This window comes from Nicotiana tabacum, chromosome 11 (genome assembly GCF_000715075.1).
Source record: "Nicotiana tabacum cultivar K326 chromosome 11, ASM71507v2, whole genome shotgun sequence".
NCBI lineage: Eukaryota > Viridiplantae > Streptophyta > Magnoliopsida > Solanales > Solanaceae > Nicotiana > Nicotiana tabacum.
The window spans coordinates 9,594,216-9,608,312 of NC_134090.1; the positions used below are offsets into that span (position 1 = coordinate 9,594,216).

A 14,097-nucleotide genomic window follows, 5' to 3' on the forward strand; every position below is an offset into this window, starting at 1 on the left:
GCGCACATCATATGGTATTGAAGTCTCACCTATCCAAAAATGGTAGAGGGGTGATCTCATTATCCATCTTGTTTTGAACCTTGCGACATTTGTTTCAGAAATTTCTTAGTTTAAAAAGATGAGACACAAAAAAACTTATTTTTGATGTATGGATCAATTAAATATGACAAAAGTAATAATTAGTTGAGAGAATTTGAGTTGAAATTAGAAAGTAAAATCGTGAGAAATATAAAAAAAGACTACATATAAAAGAGGAAAAATAAAATTGATGAGAATATAAATTTATTTTTTAATTTAGCAAGAGAAAAATTTATCTTATTAATTCAATCAATCTGCCAAAATTAAAAATATTAAAATCTGAAATTTCTTATTAATAATTATATCAAAATAATATCTAAAATATTATAATATAGTAGTGCTTGCCCTAGAGCCGCCCATTGTTGCTCTCCATTTCTTCCTCCGGCGAAATCTGATTTGTAAGTTCCCCTTTTCATCTGTCTTTATATTTCCTACTAATCTCTTAGCGTCACTTTTAATTGTCAATTACAGAAACTGTGAAATGGGTTGTAATGTTCCGTGTGTGTTTGCTCTCACTGCATAAATGAAACACGAACTCCAAAATTTGATACTATCTTGTGAATTCTACAATTTAATTTGCTCTGTTGTTTGCTTTCTCGTGATAATGGCTGCACATTAGTGATCTCTCTTTTTTCTTTTTCCGGAAAGTAGTAATCTTTTCTACATATATTTCTCTTAGAAGAAGGAAAAAAGAGAAAAGAAAAGCCACAAATATGACCTTTTTTTACTATGGTGTGTCCCAGCCAGCTTGTGTTAGCATAGAGGCAAAGCCAAGATTTCAAGCTTATGGGTTTGGGTTCTAATCGTTATAAGTTACTGGGTTCTAAATAAATAATTTTCACATATTCAATAGATTTTTTAAGGCAAATATAGAGTTCGAACCAAAGCTTTCTAGCTCCGCTCCTGGTCACACATAGACTATTATACTGCTACCTCCCACAAGTATAGGTGACGATAAAATATGAAATTCTTTTGACTTTGTTGTGAGTTTTCAGCTCTTCTGTGAGAGTCATGAATTTTATTATTAGAGTAATTATTCAGCTACAAAGATGAATAGTTACTATATTACATTGATGAATATCTAATAGTGATATGTGTACTTTTCTTTTAGCTAATTTTGGGGTACTTTGAAGAATCTAAACAAAGTACCTATGCACGACGTTTTGACACGGTAAATGATCCATGTAACATAACTAGTTACTGGAGTGTGATTGGATCGTCTGGCTAGTGTTATAAAGGATAAACATGTCATTATAGAACATCATCCTTATTTCCGCTACTCAATAAGTTAAATGGGGTACTGCATCTGAAACTACTAATTTGGTGGAGAGTGCGTCATCTTTTGCTCGTCATAGACTTGATATTCGGAGAACCAAGAGATATTTGGATCTATATTCTGAAGAGTAATTAATCCTTGTATGTGCCCATGTCAATTGAAAAACCTTGATTTTGTTTATTCATCTATTAACTGCTTCTCAATTAAGGGAATATTTTGTCAAGACATAAGTGTGAAAGTGAATTTATTTCCTAAATTTCGAACCATTATGTACTTGTTAGATTGTTTGGATACAACTATACATGACACACATGATGTTTTATATTCACATGTCATTCCTCTGTGAAGAGCTAGTTGGATCTGGTGTCGGCGCCAAGAAACACTATTCAGTTCTGGGAATTATAAGAAAAACGGATGCTGAATAAATTGATCCAAGAATAGATCTCATTATTGGTATCCTTCTTTATATGATGAATCCTCAATAGAGCTACTTCTATCTTTTACTAAGGAACTTTTGACTCCACAAATCTGAAAGCAACAATATAGGTGGAAGACCTCATTCTTCGTTGTGCTCGTTGCTATCCTTCTATTTCCTCATCTTCAATTTTTAACATCTTAAACACATATTCGGTTATTGAGGGTTCCACCATGCACCCAAGGGTGTTACCTAGTAGTCGATGAAGTGGGAGGACAATTGTGAGGTCTCAAGTTCAAATCTCAGCGGAGGCAAAAACACACTAGGTGATTTCTTCATATTTGTGTAGCCCTTGGTGGGAAGAGTTATTCGGTACTTGTGCCGGTGGGAAGTAGCAGGTACCTGGTGAAATAGTCGATTTGCGCATAAGCTGGACCGGGCAACATTGTCATCGAAAAAGAAAAGGTTCGAACTTATAGTCTTGTAGCCCCTTTCTCTATGTTCCAGAAACTTTTCCTTTAGCCACTTTTATTTGGCAGGTAATGGCAGTATTTGGTTAGCAAAGTATTTTATTTTGCATCTTTTGTGAAAATGCTCATTCTTTACCACAGCTTGAAGAGATTAAAGTGAGTATTGTATGATTTTTTTGTCTTTGTTTTTCCCAAGATTATTTTGTAAATGACATGGAAGCATAAAAAAATGTATACATACAAAAGAGAAGATAGTGGAGAGCTGAAAAGGAAGAAGGTGTTGCATCAACTCTCTCACCAACACTAGATCTTGCAAACAATTTTCCTCCTAGAAAGCCAGAGCAGATATCTTTCTTATATATGCAATTTTCTATCTTCGGATTAACTTACTTTAATTTTGCAAACAATGTTTGCTCTCACTGCATGAATGAACCATAGACTCCAAAATATGACACTATTTTGTGAATATTACAATCTAATATGCTCTATTGTGTGCTTTCTCGTGATAGTAGCTGCAAGGTAGTAAATTTTTTCCCCGGAAAGTAGTTATCTTTTCTACATATATTTCTCTTAGAAGAAGGAAAAAGTAGAAAAAGGCCACAATTATGACTTTTTAACAATGGTGTGTCCCGGCCAGCTTGCGTCACACATAAACTATTACACTGCTAGCTCCCACAAGTATAGGTGCCGAAAAAAATATGAAAATTTTCTGACTTTGTTACGAGTTTTCAGTTCTTTTATGAGAGTCATAGAATTTATTATTAGGGTAATCATTCAGCTACAAAGATGAATAGTTACTGTATTACATTGATGGGTATCCATAGAGGTATGTGTACTTTTACTTTTGCCAATTTTGGGGTACTTTGAAGATTCTGAACAAAGTACCTCTACATGCCTCTTTGACACGGTAAACGATCCATGCAACGTAACTAGTTACTGGAGTGTGTATGTCCAGTTCTTTAAAGGATAAATATGTCATGATAGAACATAATGGATATTTCCATTAGTCAATAAGTTAAATTGGTCACTGGATCTGAATCTACTAATTTACTGGAGAGTGTCATATTTTGTTATTCATAGACTTAATTTTCAGAAAAGCAGAAGATATTTGGATTTATATTTTCAAGAGTAATTAATCCTTATATGTGCCAGTGTCAATTAAAAACCTTGATTTTGTTTTTCATCTATCAACCTTAATTGTTAGATTTTGATACAACTATATATGCCATGATGTTTTGATGTGGTTCATATGCGAATAACTAGTTGGATCTGGTGTCAATGCCAAGAACGACAGAAACACTATTCAGTTCTGGGAATTTTAAGGAAAAAACGGATGTTGAATAAATTGATCCGAGAATAGATTCATTTATCGGTATCCTTCTTTATATGATGGATCCTCGATAGAGCTACTACCATCTCTTACTCCGGAACTTTTGATTCTTCACTAATCTGAAAGCAACAATATAGGTGGAAGACCTCATTCTTCGTTATGCTCATTGCTCTCCTTCTAGTTTCACATATTCTTCTATTTTTGACATCTAAAAAACACATTCGGTTCTTGAGGGTTCCACCATGCACCCAAGGGTATTACCTAGTGGTCAATGACGTGGGGGGACAATCGCGAGGTCTCAAGTTCAATTCCCAGCAGAGGCAAAGAAACACTAGGTGATTCCTTTACATCGGCCTAACCCTTGGTGGGAAGAGTTACCAATACTTATGATGGTGGAATAGTCGATGTGCACATAAGCTGGACCGAGCACCATTATCATCGGAAAAGAAAAGGTTCCAACTTATATTTTTGTAGCCCCTTTCTCTGGGAGGTTATGGTAGTATTTTGTTAGCAAAGTTTTCTTCATTTCGCTTCTTCTGTGAAACTGCTCATTTCGTTGGAATTAGGGCTCATTGTTGTACCACAGCTTGAAGAGAAGTGAGTATTTTATGATTTTTTGTCTTTGTTTTTCCCAAAATTACGGTAATGAGTCGGAAGCATACAAAAACATATACATATAAGAGAGAAGATAGTGGAGATATAGAAAGGAAGAAAGGTGTTGCATCAACTCTCTCACTAAGACTACATCTTGCAAACTATGTTCTTCCGAGAAAACCAGAGCAGATATCTTTCTTAAATATGCAATTTTCTATTTTCAGATTAACTTACTTTAGTTTCTGAAGAAATTGTCCTCAAAATACTAATTGCTCATGGCTCTTAAGTTCATTCATGAAGTCTTAGCTTAAGGTCTTGTTGACTACTATATTCCTTTCTCCCCTCACCTTTTAAGGTTTAATTATGCCTCCTTTTTGCATTTTCGTTTTTCCTCTGTACAAATCTCAAGCACTTGTCATCCATTTCATAAATGGAAATGTGTGGGGGTTAGGGTGGGGGTTGGGGTTGTTGCTACCTTCCTCTTTCCCACTTCAATTGTGCCATTGATACTCTTTGTTCATTTTGCGGTTTGGCTGATCTGTTGCTTGCCCTTTTCTATGCTTCTTGCTCTTAACTTTTCTATTCACTTCATTCCAAGTCAATATCTTTTTGTTGCAAAACAAGTGCAAAAATATATAACAGGCATCTTCTTTTTGCATTTCATTTATGTTTTCTTTATGAGAAAAGCAAAAACAGTTCATTGACAACCAAGCCCTCTCTAATTAGGTGAACACACGATCTTGCAGCTTAACAAACCTAAGGTTACTCTGAGTCTATTTTTTTTTTTATTTTTTTTTTTGCATTTGGTCCAATATACTCTAACGAGTCTTTTAGTCTTGTTAGAGACTTATATGCCAGTAACATGTAGAGAACCTCTCATGCTAGAGAAGTTAAATTTTTTAAATATAGGATTGACACGGGATCAAATGGAACTACATGAATATTGAAAATTATATAGTTGTGCCCACCTAGATTAGAATAGAGGCATTGTTGTTTTGTTGTATTCTCAAGAAGGATTCTGGGTGAAATCATTAACATGAAAATAGAAAGGTCTTCGATGCATGAGCAGTTTGCTCCTAACAGCTTAGTACAGTCAAGGTCCTCAGGAAGGCCTTATAACACATCAGGCTACCACTCATTCTTTTGGTGCAACACTGTATATTGTCTTTACGGTCAAGAAATGTTTTGGCGCTATGGGCTGAATGTGGACGTTGTTGAGTATTAGATAAAGTTTTCACGGAAGACACTGGGGATTTTGTAGGCGCAAGGACTGGCAAGGTTTTTGGAGGTCTACCGTGCTTTTTATTGTTTGTTTTCTGTGTAGTAACTCATAGATATATTTAAATAAAAATACATTTCTCTGCCTGTGTTTTTAGCTACATTAAACTGTTAAGTGGTAAATCTTGTCAGTGTTTTGGCCCCTTCTAACTTGCAAAGGTTCTGTTGAGCTTTATTATTGAGTCAATTTTTGTCCTTTTCGTATATTATTAGGGCATTTTGTTGAATTTGGCACAATGTTGGGTTAGAAACTCCGCACAAGATATTATGTTTTGACCCGATTTTATTCTGGTTGATGCTGCAGGGATAAGGACTATGGCATTAACTTATATTAAATCATTGCGAAACGTTAGCTTCCCCAAGGAAGTTATTCAAATAGGAGGCTGCAGAACATTTGCTGTTGGCGGTGGTAAGAAGAAGGGTGGAAAAGGTGGCGGAGCTTCAGATGCTCCAAAGGCATCATCGATTAGCAAAGAAGTCAAGGCCAGTACAGTAGTCGGGGCGAATATTCTTAAGGATGGAGCAGATCCAAAAGTGTTGGCCGACTCAGAATACCCGGATTGGCTGTGGCACCTACTGGATAAACGCCCGGCACTTAGTGAACTAAGGAGGAAAGATCTCGAGTCTCTCCCTTACGATGACCTCAAACGTTTTGTCAAGCTGGATACCCGAGCTAGGATCAAGGAAAATAATTCTATTAAGGCCAAGAACTGAAATTTCCGCAGGAAGTGGTGTATGTTTTGTAGACTCCAATGCTTAGTAATAGGCTTTACCTGGAATTATAAGTTGGTCTGCTGTTATAGAAGACATTATTTAAGATTGAGTAGCAGCTTTTTATCTGCTTTGTTCTTGATTTCCTTAAGTTCCTGCTCTACTATTTTGAACATGATTGAATTTTGATATATTTTTCGAAGAATAAGTTCCTTAGGAATCTGGAATAAATTACTCTGATCTTAATAGACTAACGGTCCACATGAGATCTTTAATCTGATTAAAGTTCGATTTTACAACTATCAAAAAGAAAAAGGATAATATTTTCTTTCAAAAGATTGACATTATTTTTTTATTAGTTCATTTAAAAAGGATTGATACCTTTCAATATTTCCTTAATTAGAAGTATTTATAGCCACACAAATGCTATGGTAGATATAAGACCACAAGTTAAAAATTATACAACCACACAAATACTATGGCTTATTTAAGATTTATATCTCGAAACTCAAAGTCTTATCTTGTTTATGTCAAGTGAAACTAGGGCAAGCTAATTATTATATTGTACATATGTTGCTCATGTGGTATATTATCATCGTAAGCCAAGAGAAGAAGTAAGGAAAAAAGAACACAAAGATAATTTTAGTACTGATTAAATTATTTTTAATTTGGCGTCAAAGGACGTGTGTAAAACAAGTACACCACATATGATAAAGATTAAAGTTCATGTTTACTTCGAGATTACGATTTTTCCACGTGATTTAGTGCCCGTAATTCTTTATTGTTTATTTACTAAGTATAAAATAATTAGTGATGATAGGGTAGGAGATGTTTAATACGATAAATGTGTTCATACATTGTATTCACTTTTTTGTACGTTGATTTATCAAATATTTTCACTATTTGATTTTTTTCCCCAACATAAGTAGTATTTTTTTGTGCGTCAACTTTATCGTATATTTTCACCCTTTAAGTCATCGTCCTTAAGATCTGGTAACAAGGACTCTTCTTGTCTTTTTTCGAAAATTATTTTCATACAAATATAAATTTTGTAGTTTACTTTTCCAATTTCATCACATGAAATGCATGATGTAACGTATCAATTTGACACCTCAAACCCGAAACATAAGGCTACTTTATAAATATCCCAATTCCCACCCACCGTACTTTCATCACGTGCCTATTTCAGTGTATGGTATCCTCTCTCGAAATGATTACACCGTTTTCTAAAATAGCCCCACACGCCTACAACTTTATCATATTCAACAGATTAATAAATCCGTATGATCACGGAGAAATTCAAAAATAGCTAGATTTATAACTGGTCATTCAAAAATAGTTCAGTTTCAAAAGTAATTGAAATTTAGTCACTTTTCATGTAAAGATAAATTTGAGCGAAAATACTGTTCAAAACTCGAAAAATACGCCAGTATATTATGCTGGAGTTCCAGCATAAGTATACTTGAACTCCAACATATTATACTAGAGTTCCAGAATAGGTATGCTTGGAGTTCCAGCATAAGTACACTAGAACTCCAGCATAATATACTGGAGTTCCAGCAAGTATACTGGTCCAGCATAATATAGTGGAGTTTGGAGCACCGGGACTCCAATCTCCAGTATATTATACTAGAGCCAGCAAAGTATACCGGTCCAACATAATATGCTGAAGTTCATACACAGGTGCACCGAACTCCAGTATATTATTCTGGACCGGTCTCTGTTGCAGCAAAATAGTGGCTATATTTCATTGACTTGGTAAACGCGGACTATTTTTGAATAATCAATCCGAAAACTGGCTATACCGTGCTATTTTTACGTATGATCAATGCTTACTGGTTTCCTCGTGGGTAGGACCATTCAAAACTGAATCATAATCATTAATCAAACCGTAAAAATAACTTATTAGCTTATTTGTTTTGGATTATTGGTGTAATAATTAGTGAACAGATTAAAATTTTATAATTAACGGTTTAATAATTTGGGGGCGGATTACTTAATATTCTTATTGGGTAAACCTTTAACCCGTTAAAAATTTCCATATTTACACTTTTTACCCCTATTTATATAAATTAATATTTGGAACCTTAAATCCCTAATTTATCAAATCTCAATTCATTTCTTTTCTCTTCTCTCTATCACCTAAATCCCTAATTAAAATCTCCCAATCTCGTATGTATGATTGGTTATGAAAATGGTATTTAAGTGATTAGATAAGTTAAAAGCAAAACAACATTGTTTGACCAAAAGATATCAAAACGTTTTTGATTACATCAATTAATGATAATGATGAGGTAAATCTTAGCCAAGCATAATAAACTTCAGATCTGAAAATGAGTTGGAAAATAATGAGTAAAATAAAAATAAGAGCGGTCAATCTTTATCGATGTTTGTCATTTCTTCTTTCATGAGATAGAGATGATGACCAATCACGCATCCTTTTTGGAAAGAAACAGAAGGAGAAAGTAAATAGAGGGAAAAAAGCCCATTCTCTTCGAGAATTCCCCTCCTATATATAGTCCTGGGACCCTTGCTATATTCCTTGGCCGATGTGTCTTCACACTGCGACCTTTTTGTTGTTACTTGAATATTATTTTTAACTTGACGTATATTGTAGGTACTTAGATTGAAGTAGGTCATGATGTCTCTCACTATCCCGCCACTTAGGCGGGATCCTAGCTGGGTCGACTATTATGGTCAGATTTTGACCTATACAGTTAGTCTTTCCATCCGTCGGGGTTGTCTATTGATGGGCCCGGCGGGCCGATTATGATTCTGAACACTTAGGAGAAATCTGACTGTTCGCGCCTTGGGCGTAGTTTTTAGGTCGGGGCAATGGCACGACGCTCTAACGATGCCTTTGGACTGTTGCGACCGTTCGGAATCAAAGCGTTGTTCGTGGATACTGCCATTATGACACACGTTTTTTGGGGATTGAACCGTTTCATGCCCTATCAGTTTTGATTTTCGACTCTTGGGTTTCCCGCTTGGGGAATTTATGCCCCTATAAATAGAGGAAAAACACCATTCGATTGGCACACTTTCTTGCCTTTGTTGAAAGAGTTTTGCAGATCTTCCTCTTTTCGGATACTTCAAATTTTTTATTCTCTTTGGTTAGCCAGAAATTTTCGTCCCAATCTTTTCTTTTTTCTTAATACTTTTGTCCTATTAAATCGATATAAATGGTTGGTAGTTCTTCCCGCACCGACAATCCTGCCGCAACTCCGGTGCTGGAAAGTGATATTCCTACTCCTGAAAGAGGGGAAGTGGTAGAGGATGAGGGGGTTCCGATGGTGGCCGAAATATTGCCTCACCCTGGGAAGCCGTGGAACGATTTCCACAATCCTGCCGGAGAAGAGCCGGAACCTGCTCCCTCTGTTATGACTGAGGCAAGGATTGCGGAGCTGAGGGCCAAATGGGGGATCCGTCACCATGTTGAAATGATGCCGGCAGTGGGAGATAATATTATACATTTCGATCGTCCAGGATATTGTGTGTTCTATGCCTATCCCTTTATTGTCGGGCATACGCTTCCTCTCCCCCTCTTGGTGGTAGATTTTTGCCGTTTCTACGAGGTGTGTCCGGCTCAACTTTCACCATACTTGTATAAATTGTTCCTTATGCTGCTCAAGTTTACGGAGTTTGCTGGTCAGGAGATCATTCTGAGACATATGCTCAATATCTTCGCCCCTCAAATCATTCGAGGCACGATGATCCACATGCGCTATCGAGGGACAAAGAATCTGGTGGTAAAGATGGACGACAGGGCCAACCGTCGCTTTTATGAGAACTATTTTTATGTGCGGAATGAGCACCTTGTGGCGGATCCTGCGGGGTTTCCCGAGAGATGGAATTTTGCACGTAAGTTTTCGTATCTGTTGTCAAAATAATAGTCGACCGCTTTTCTTCGAGCGATATTGAACTATTTTTACTTTTGCAGTCGCGAGATTACCTCTTGCGCCTGTTGACTATATCCACGAATGGGTGAACTCCATTCTTCCTCATACGGCGGGAGTTCGCGAATGGTCGTCCTTCTATGAGAAATATGGACGTAAGCCCCTTACTGGTAAGTTGTTTTACCGTAGTCTCTGTTTTCCACTTTGCAATTTGACTTTGTTGCTTATATGACATTTATCATTAGCAGGGAGAGTGCACGAAGGGAGAGGGCTCCTCCACTTGCATTTCGTCAGTCGACAACCTCTGCTCGGACCGTACCAAGGCCTGCTACCCAACCTACGGCGAAGGCTGCTTAAGTTGAATCTGTGGCTGTAACCGTGTGCACGAAAACTATTATTCAATCTGGGGTTTCGAGTTCTATTATATGACCAACGGGGGAGTCTTCCTGTGCTGAGGATGGTGAGGGGCTATTAAAGAGACGACGAGTGGAGTCTGAAATGGCTCCATCAGCCATGGTATGTTCAGAAGGCGACATCTCCTTGATGGAGTCTGAGATGGGAAACTATGTTAACCCGTCTGCAGAGGTAGAGACGGTCATCATGACCAACCCATCTACAGAGACTCCGGCCATTATAGGTGACCAACAGACCACTGCGATAGGGAGTCGGAGTCCCGAGGCCGCTGTTGTTACTTTGGGCGGGTCTTCGTCTTCTGGACCAGGTTGTGCTTCTTCTTTGGCCGTAGGGAAAAAGGCGTCGTGGTCGATGACTACGAATCTAAGTCTAATCTTGATCCTGATGACATCAGCATGTTTGAAGAGGGCCTTACTCGTGCGGTGGTACATGCGGGAGATACAGAAGACCTGGTATCGCAGTTTGACCTTTTGTGTTCTACTGCCGAGAGTGAGGCTCTCAAGGACGTCCGTGATGTTGATTTGATGCATGAAGTGGCCGCTATGGGACTAAAGGTAAGTTTCTCCTTTCTTTTATGTTCTTTTCATCTATGACGATCCTGGCCTTAACCCATTTTTTCATTTTTCAGCCGTACATGGTGGAGATTGAGAGTGCTCATAGGGCCGACACTCAGGCCAATATTTTCCTGACGATGTTGGAGAAGTATCGGCGCTACCGCAACAAGTGCCGTAAGATGCGCAAATGGTTGAGAGCGAACGCCGGTGATCGATCCCTTTGTGAGGAATTGGAGAAGAGGGATCAGGAGTTGATGCAGGCTATTCGCAGGAGTAACAAGCTCGAGGAGCAACTCCGTGAAAAGGACAAAGAACTTGAGTTGGGTAAAGGGGTTGCCGCAGAGTGCGGTCAATGCAGTCCGAGATAGATCATAATGCCATTAGGATCGAGGCGATGAGTGTGGAATGGGTGGGAAAGTTAGCCAAATTGGAGAGAAAGGTTTACAAGTTGGAGAATATCGAGAGTGCATGGGCGTCGGCTTCAGCGAGGGAGGTGACTTTAGAGGATACCATCCACGTCCTTTAATCTGAACATGAATCTGATAGGGCGACGACGATGCTTAGGGAGGCGAGGATCGAAGAATGTATTGGTGAAATCGACTAGGAAGCTTCGACTTTGGGGGACCGGGTCGCTACTCTTGAGGCCTAGAATGCGCAATTGTTGGCCCAAGTCAAATCTGCCTCTGCCGTTGTTCCTCGTCATCTACACGAGCTTTGGGTACATGTCTAAGCCTAGGAGGACATATATAAGAGTTTGTGGGAAGTGGGTAGTATTTCTGAGGCTGCATATGAAGGAGCGCGAGTGAAGGCACAAGAGGCTCGTGTTAACTGTGGATATGATCTTGCGACGTCGGAGGTCGACGAGGATGTTGATGCTGAAGAGAGACTTCCTGGAGATGGTGATGAGCGGTGATGACGCTGAGTGAGAAAAATTATTCATATTTGTTTGTGTTGTTCTCTTTGTTTTTGGTTTGTTGTCTTTGTGTTGTTATATTTTCCTTTGGACTTGCCCGATTTCAGCGGTGCGTAATTTGTGACTATTTGCGCGACTGCTTTAAATAAAAAGAAATTTTCATTGGTATATGTCTTTTGCACTTCTCTTCCTTTTGCTTTTCATAACTTTGGCGTGAAATTTTGGCTTTCCGTATGGCGAATTCCTGACTTTTAGGGAATTTAATTTCAGCCGGACTGAGTAGGACTTCGTCGTGTGAGTCCGAAAAGAGTCTTGTTTGATCTGCCTATTTGGGCGAGGTCGACATGTGACTTATTACTTTATGCAGATTCACTCTTGATTCAAAACAAGATTATTTAATGTATTCGTTATTTTGGACAAAGCCAGTCATGACTTGGGTCGTCCAGGTGGGACCAAACTATCATTGGTTCGAGCGTATTTGCTTTTTTTTTGGCAATAGCCCTTGGCCTTAAGGGTATTATTTCGAACTTTCGTTGAAATGTTAACCCGTCGTTGTTCGATCGAGGTCGAACTCTTCTCTTTGGCGATAGACCTTGGCCTTAAGGGTGTTATTTCAAACTTTCGTCAAAATGTTAACCCATCGTTGTTCGATTGAGATCGAAATTTTTTCTCTGGCGATGGCTCTTGTCCTTAATGGTGTTATTTCGATCTTTCGTCGAAATGTTAACCCGTCGTTGCTCGATCGAGGTCGAACTCTTCTCTTTGGAGATGGCTTTTGGCCTTAAGGGGGTTATTTCGATCTTTCGTCGAAATGTTAACCCATCATTGTTCGATCGAGATCGAACTCTTCTCTTTGGCGATGGCTCTTGGCCTTAAAGGTGTTATTTCGATCTTTCGTCGAAATGTTAACCCATCGTTGTTTGATCGAGGTCGAACTCGTCTCTTTGGCGACAACTCTTGGCCTTAAGGGTGTTATTTCGATCTTTCATCGAAATGTTAACCCGTCGTTGTTTGATTGAGATCGAACTCTTCTCTTTGGAGATGGCCCTTGGTCTTAAGGGTGTTATTTCAATATGTCATCGACATGTTAACCCGTCTTTGTTCGATCAAGATCGAACTCTTCTCTTTGGCGATGGCTCTTGGCCTTAAGGGTGTTATTTTGATCTTTCGTCGAAATGTTAACCCGTCGTTGTTGGATCGAGATCGAACTCTTCTCTTTGGCGACGACTCTTGGCCTTAAGGGTGTTATTTTGATCTTTCGTCGAAATGTTAACCCCTCATTGTTTGATCGAGATCGAACTCTTCTCTTTGGCTGTGGTTCTTGGCCTTAAGGGTGTTATTTTGATCTTTCATCGAAATGCTAACCCGTTGTTGTCCGATTGAGGTCGAACTCTTCTCTTTGGCGATGGCTTTTGGCCTTAATGGTGTTATTTCGATCTTTCGTCGAAATGTTAACCCGTCGTTGCTCGATCGAGGTCGAACTCTTCTCTTTGGAGATGGCTTTTGGCCTTAAGGGGGTTATTTCGATCTTTCATCGAAATGTTAACCCGTCATTGTTCGATCGAGATCGAACTCTTCTCTTTGGCGATGGCTCTTGACCTTAAAGGTGTTATTTCGATCTTTCGTTGAAATGTTAACTCATCGTTGTTTGATCGAGGTCGAACTCGTCTCTTTGGCGACAACTCTTGGCCTTAAGGGTGTTATTTCGATCTTTCGTCGAATGTTAACCCGTCGTTATTTGATCGAGATCGAACTTTTCTCTTTGGCTATGGTTCTTGGCCTTAAGGGTGTTATTTTGATCTTTCATCAAAATGTTAACCCGTTGTTGTTCAATTGAGATCGAACTCTTCTCTTTGGCAATGACTTTTGGCCTTAAGGGTGTTATTTCGATCTTTCGTCGAAATGTTAACCCGTCATTGTTCGATCGAGGTTGAACTCTTCTCTTTGGTGATGGCTCTTGCCTTAAGGGTGTTATTTCGAAGTTTCGTCGAAATATTAACCGGTCGTGAGTCCTAGTTTTTTTTGGAGAGTTTCGGGTATCCTCTAGGGGAGTCCCAGTTTTGCTCAACCTCTGCGTTTCCTAGGCGAGTCCCAGTTCGCTTGATTTTGTTTGCATCGGAGAGTGTAATGTCGGAGGGTATAAAATGTTTCTATTTTGCTCACGTTCG

At 38.7% G+C, this 14,097-nt stretch overlaps 1 long non-coding RNA gene across 2 annotated transcripts; it reads left to right on the forward strand.

Annotated features, from left to right (window-relative positions):
* The first annotated feature begins 412 nt into the window (after positions 1–412).
* Positions 413–6,351, forward strand: LOC107760842 (uncharacterized). 2 transcript variants are annotated; one of them, XR_012696400.1, is made up of 3 exons: positions 413–476; positions 1,703–2,234; positions 5,746–6,351. It is a non-coding gene; the product is annotated as an uncharacterized LOC107760842 (long non-coding RNA). The 2 variants fall into 2 exon arrangements; XR_012696401.1 differs by lacking the exon at positions 413–476 and adding an exon at positions 483–1,494.
* Positions 6,352–14,097: the final 7,746 nt, after the last annotated feature.